Here is a 7,258-nt window from a genome sequence, read left to right as displayed (position 1 = left end):
GGGGGCGGGACTCGGCCCGCAGCAGGTGGGACGGCGGCTCTCTGGCAAGACCGAGGCGCGGGCTCTCAGCTGCGCCAGAGCCTGGCGTTGTCCCCCACGTCGCGGGACGTGTCGGCTGCCCCGGGCGCCTTGCAGCAGGACTGGCTGGGCGACTTAGGGAAAAGGCACCTGATGCCTCGAACCAGCTATGGGCATTCTCAGACCGGCAGTCGACAGCTCTGAAAGGCTTCTGTGGACCACCTCCCCGCACCTCCCTGAAGGAAAGGGCGGGGGTCTACCACACGGGGCAAGCGTTAACACAAGCCTGGCCCCACGCCTTCTGGAAGAACGAACGCCTCGTGCCCAGCCAACTACTCTGCCCTCCACGGAGGGTAGTACTTTCCACTGAGCCTTCCTCTCGCATTCTTCAACTGCACTCTCAAATTCACCTCAGAATGAGAAAGATGTCTGGAAAGAAGGAATAGAGAAAGCAGCAGGGGCCCGAAAGCGCGCTCCAGTATCATTCTACTCGCTGGAACAAGCAATGTCATATATCTCAGCGCAGAAATATTCCAAAAAAACTGAGGGAGAAACATGGGGAGGATGCTGTGGATAGTGCTGGGGGGGGGTCAGATAAAAATCACACAAGGGAGGAACCAAAAAATATAGGAGAGTGGGGGGAGACGAGGAAAGAAAACCGAGGTACCGGTATAGAGAAGGAGAGAAAAAACAAGAATGGCAGAAACAGATAAAGGCAAAAAAAGAAATAAACGCCTGAGGGGAGAGATGCCCACTTCTAGAGACAGAAAAAGTAAGCATGTATGATGGGGCCACAAAGGAGGGTGGCGGGAGTGGGAAAAACATAGTCACTGACAGTGAGGAAGAGGGCACCGCTCATATCTTCAAGCCCTCAGGGAGAAAAAAAAAAGTCAGGGAAATAAAACACATTCAGTCTCTTGGGTGTTACTTGGAAAAGAGACATACGAAAACGCTCAGCTGTTTGGTTACTTTAGCTCCACACTGGATTTTTCTGACTCAACTTGGACAAATTTATCCGTTCAAACCCCAAACACAACAGTACCAAGGACATGCCACAAATGCTTAGGAAACCTCAAAACCAAACTTACTACTAACACACTGAAAAAGAAAAATGTACTAAGGACTCTCACCATGGAAACTGATGATGCCAGAACTAAAGCAAAGCAACAAGAGAAGAAAAAAGTAGTCCCCAGGCCAAAAACGGGCTGGAGCAGGGCAACTCCAACGATTTAATCACAAGATTTTTTGGAAGGAAATCTGAGGAAGTCCCTCATCCTCCAACACCTCCCACTTCAGTTTATTTAAAAATATGTTAATGATCTTTGCTTATCCACCATTCCATTTAATAAAGAGGATTGTGATCCTGATTAAAATGGAAGTGGCAATGTCACAAGTTCCTGATGGAGAGAAAGAATGTGTGGGATGAAGGTGGTGGCATGACAGAGACAAAAGGAGCACACAGGAGTGAGGGGTAGAAAAGCAGAAAAGAGACAAAGAGGTGTGAGAAGGGGAGAGAGAGACAACTATGGAAGGGAAAGATAAGAGACACTGGAGGCAGAAAATAAGATGGAAATGGATAAAGAAGAGAAACAAAGGTGATGAAGAGATAAAGAGATTACCCATTGATGGAGAAAAAGTAGTGGAACATTTCTCACGTGCAAATAGTTCTGGGGAAAATTAAGCCAATTAGTCTCCTAGGTTGTTACCTGGAAAAACTAAAAGATAAATATAAGAACCCAAGCCACCTTGAATACCTGGCTCCACAATTGTTTTTCATACTTAATTTTTAAAAGTATGCCCCAAAGCAGGCCAGCAGGTGGCATAGTAGTTAAAGTGCTGGACTCCCACGTGGCCGATCATGGTTCAAGTCCCAGACCCAATGGCTTGAAACTCATGCTAGGTATGTGTGGGTGCAAGCCCAGAATAACAAGAGGAGAATGGAGAAGAAGGGATTACAGCCTGCCATCCCCCAAGGGGTGATTTCTCACTTTTATCTCTGTCTCTCTCTGTCTCTCTGGGAAGCACATGTGCCCTACAGCAAAAATCTTTCTCAAAAAAAAAAAAAAAAAAAAAACCAAAAGCTTTAAACATGACTATATCAAGATCAACATCACAATACTGAAGACACCTAAAAAATAAGCATTCCCTCAAGTCCCACTGGAGAATGTACATTATGGACACGCATGAAATCACTAATTACTCAAAACTGAACAATGGGAAGGAGAGGAAAAGCTTGTGAAGGCCATGGAAGGTAGGGGCAGGGCAACCCTCAGGAGCTCAAGAGAACAGTCTGCTCCTCATATCTCCTCTGGGTTATTGATACCTTCCACACCAGATCTACTTCTAAACCATTCCCAAATTATCACAGAATGTCGGCTGGTGGCATGGTGGTTAAGGTAGCTGGGTCCCACATAGCCAACTTTTTGGTTCGAGTCCCAGACCCAGTAGTTTGAAAAACACATCAGGCACATGTGCATGCAGGCCCCAAATCCCAAGAGGAGAATGAAGGAGAAGAGACTATGGCATGACCATACACCTTGGGGGGAGGGGGTGCTTTATCATGTTCTCTCTCTGGCACATGACTACAAATGAAAAAAAAAAAAAAAGAAAAGAAAAAATGGCAGTCCACTTCTAAATTTAAAAAGTTATTAATTTATCCTATTTATGTGATAAATAAACATGCATTCTAAGGTAATTTTATGTCATGCAAATAAATTTTAAGTATGAAAAGTACATTCCCACAATAATATCTTCATTTAAGTCAAGCATTCTTGGTTTATAATAAAATTGTAAAATAATCAAAATAAAAAAGAATAAAACCACCAGTAAGAGGCCAATAGGTGGTGTGGTGGTTAAAGGCACTGAACTTCCATGTGGCTGACAGTGGTTTGAGTCTTGGATCTGGTGGCTCATTTTCTCACTTTCCCTCTCTTTCTTTCTCTCTCTGGTCAAATTTTAAAAATAATAATAGTAATAATAAATAAAGTTAAATAAAATAACTCTTTAAAAATACTATCAGTTTTTGGATCTAATAGATCTAACTATCTATTGTAGAAGCTCAACATTTTAAGTTGTTTAAGTTGCAGAATAACACTCTGGAAACAGCATACAATTTTTTTTTAAATTACCATTTTTTAATGATTTTAGATTATTATTGCCTCCAGCATTTTTTCCTTCTCAGGTAGAAATGCACATCCTTTATAATGCTGCTCTTAAGACAGCCATTCTGTGTAGCCTCAACTTACATATTTCTAAAATTTTCTTCATGAGTTCTTGTCAAAATGCCTGCGGTACCAAACTAAACAGAGACAGTCTTTCCTTCTGTAGTAGTGACATGGTCAGTATTGTTCATTTTGCTAGCAGGCGTCTTCATCTTCCCAAAGCTGATTACACAGTTGAGCTAGCTTACTGTTCTTAGCAGAACATGCACCTAAAAACATCTGACAATGTCTGGAGACATCTACAACTGAGGAGGGGGTTCTACTGACACCTAGTGGATAGAGGCCAGGGATGATGCTAAACATCCCACATGCACAAGAGAGCCCCCCAACCCTAGCCAACCCTAGCTAAGAATCAGCCAGCCCCAAATGGTCAACAGTACTAAGGTTGAGACACTGTTCTAAATCCAGCTACTACTTTATAAGCTATAGGACAGAGGAACACCTTAAATTATACCATAGGATGCACCCAGCAAAACCTGGATGGTGGGCCATTAAGGAAAAACAATATAATTTTTTCCACAAGCAAGTTGTAGAAAAAAAGAGAAAGAAAGAAAGAAAGAAAAGATGGAAAGAAAAACCTCTACATTAAAAACCACAACAACAAAAACCTCTTTAAATATTTATCAAGGGTCCAGATGCAGAGGTGCAGGCTATCGATCGGGTGATGCTAAGCTATACTGGAGCTATACTGGAGGTCTGAGTTCAGATATATCTAGACAACCTGAACACATTGAATGGGTGTGCCTACTGCACCTGTAATCCTGGCTGACTGGAAGGCTTAGGGGGATGATCAAGGTGTGGCAAGACCCTGTCAAGAGAACCAGAGTACTGGTCTTTTTCTCACTCTCTTTCATGAAAGAAATAAACTTAAAAAAAGGTGTGTGTGTGGGGGGGGGTGATACATTGAGTGCAGAAATAAATAAGATCAGATTTACTCTGTAACAAACAAGTAGAAAACTGAACAAAATAAATATTGTTTTCAAACACTGGACCACACATGGCACAGAATTGGAATCCCTGAGATATGGAATTGCAAGCAAATGAGCTAAGTCCTATAATACTCCAACTTTCTGCCTAAAGACATATTCTGGATGACACAGGAAGCAGTAGCCAACCACAGTGTGGTATTCTCACTAAGTTGAGAAGTAAGAAATCATAGTTCCAAGAGACTTAAGTGGTTAGTATGAAGGACAGGATGCCAGAGAGGACGGAAGAGAAAGCACTCCAGAAATTTACAGAGGTAACACTTAAATGCTCTTGCTGAATACTAAAGGTGCACATGTGTACAGCAAAATCTCACAAAGATGGGCAAAATATTTCCAAGGAGCTGTAGCTGAACAATTCTGAGGTCTTTCACAGGGCCAGAAGACCTCTAAGTTCTCATCACCCAGAGTAGAGGGATCTGTTGAACACCCAAGAGAGATCCCAGAAGGGCATGCTTTGTGGTACATTTAACTTAGCCCCAGTGAAAACAGTATTCTTTCTGTAAAAGAAAAAGTTTGGGACCTGCAGATGGCATAATGGCTATGTCACTAAATTCCCATGTAGTCGACCGCAGTTGGAGTCCCGGACGCGGTGGATTAAACTCACGTGGGGCATGTGTGCGTGTGTGCCCAAGATCCCAAAAGGAGAATGGAGGAGAACGGATTGCAACGTGGTCATCCCCCCTGGGGGGTGATTTCTCACTTTCTGTCTTTCTGGCGGCCACACACACCCTATAGCAAAAAACTCTCCAACAACAACAAAATTTTATTTAATTTTATTTATTCATTCATTTATTTTAATTTGACCAGAGAGCGAGAGAGAAAGAGAGAGAGAGAGAGAGAGAGAAAGAAAGAGAAGGAACATGAGAAAGCAAGCTACCAGGTCCAGGACTTGAACCATGGTCAGCCATGTGGGAGTGTCCACCACCTTAACCACCACACCACCTGCTGGTCACCTTCTTTTTTAAAAAAAATTATTATTTTATTTATCTTTATTTATTTATTTATCTATTTGAATTTGAACAGAAAGGGGCAGAGTGAGTGAGAGAGAGAGAGAAAGAGAAAGTGAGAAAGCAAGCCACCAGGTCTGGGACTTGAACCATTTCTGGCCACGTGGGAGTTCAGCACCCTAATCACCACGCCACCTGTCGGCTCCTGAAAACCATATTCTAGGCTCACCACAGTGAAGAAGTTTCAAAATAAGCACATTTCACAACAAAAACAACAAAAACCTGATGCTTAAAACAAAAGTAGTAACAATGTATTGGGGCATTTAAAATATACACAAAGTGGGGCCAACAAATGGCATGGTGGTTAAGGTACTGGATTCTCACATGGCTGACTGTGGTTCAAGTTGTTGAAAATCACAACAAATAAATGAATAAATAACTTTATTTTTTAAAAGTTAGCGATGTTAAAAAAATAGTAATAACTGCATATGTGTATACACACACATACACATGCACACACAAAGTAAAACATATGGCAGTAGCATAAAAGAGAAGGAAAATCAAAGCATACAATAAGGTTCTTCTAAGCTGCACAATATTACTTAAAGATATTCAATAATAAGTTTAAAAATGTGTATTAAAATCTCCAGAAGTTCAGTTAATAAGCCAATAGTAGATGTAAATAGGACTTCAAAAACTTACTCCAAAATAAGGCAGGTCTGGGCCGACCCATGGGTCCAACATGGCTAACTTGCTTTCTCACTGTGGTTCGAGTTCCAGACCTGCTACCTAAGAAATACACCAGACATATGTGCATGTGTGTCCAAAGACTCATAAGGATGGAGAAATGGAGAAGGATTGTAGTGGTACCATTCCCCATGGGGATGCTTGGGTGCTCTCTCTCTCTGTCTCTCTCTCTCCAGTGAGTGCATGTACCTTCTGGCAAAATATTTTTTAAAAAAGAACCATACAAGACAGGACAAGAAGAAAAAGAAAGAACAGATACATAAAATACAAACAGCAAGATGAAAGACTTAAGCCCAGGGCCAGCAGGTGGCATGGTGGTCAAGGTGCTGGAATTCCCACATGGCTGACAAACAGTTCGAGTCCCGGACCTGGCGGCTTGCTTTCTCACTTTCCCTCTCTCTCTCTGTCTTTCTCTGGCAAAACTTGTGTGAAATAATAATAATAAATAAATATAATAATTCTTAAAAAAAAGACTTAAGGCCAATCATATCAATAATTACATTAAATATGAGTACTCTAAACACCCAAATAAAAAGACAAGAGTCTCTAATTGAGTAAAAAAGTAAGACTCAAGTACACAGTCTATAAAAAATAAATAGACTTGGAACCAGCAGTTAGTGTAATAGCTATGTCGCTGGACCCCCATGTAGTCGACCAGGGTTAGAGTCCCGGACCCTGCAGCTTAAACTCATGCCGGGCGCATATGCGTGCGTGCCCAAGATCCAAGAGAATGAAAGAGAAAGGATTTGGTGTGGCCATCCCCCCTGGGGGGTGATTTCTCGCTTTCTGTCTTTCAGTCTCTGTCTTTCTGGTGAGCGCACATGCCCTGTAAAAAAAACCTCTCCAAAAATAATAAATAAATAAATAAATAAATAGACTTTAAATATAAGGGCACAAATAGGTTGAAGTAAAACAACAGGAAAAAAAAATTTCCAAATATTAATCATAAGAAAGCTGAAATGGCTCTACTATATAAGACAGGAAAATTTTTCCAAGAATAAAGGGCAACATCTCATAATAATAAATAAGTTATTTCAACATAAAAATATAACAACCTTAAAAGTATATTCATCTAAAACTTGAAGTCCAGAATATAAAAAGCAAAAACTGACAGAAATATAAGGAAAAACAGACAAATCCCCAATGATTGCTAAAATTTCAACAATCTTCTTTTAGTAACTGTCAGTACAAATAACAGACAATCATTAAAAGTATAGATATAAGGATCAGCAGTTGGCGTAATGGTTGTTACTGGACTCCCACGTAGTTGACTGCAGTTTGAGTCCCGGACCCAGTGGCTTAAACTCATGCCAGGTGCGTGTACGTGCGTTCCCAAGAT

The sequence above is a fragment of the Tupaia chinensis genome, unplaced genomic scaffold, assembly GCF_000334495.1.
Source record: "Tupaia chinensis unplaced genomic scaffold, TupChi_1.0 Scaffold144016_1, whole genome shotgun sequence".
NCBI lineage: Eukaryota > Metazoa > Chordata > Mammalia > Scandentia > Tupaiidae > Tupaia > Tupaia belangeri.
This window is presented reverse-complemented; position numbering follows the sequence as displayed.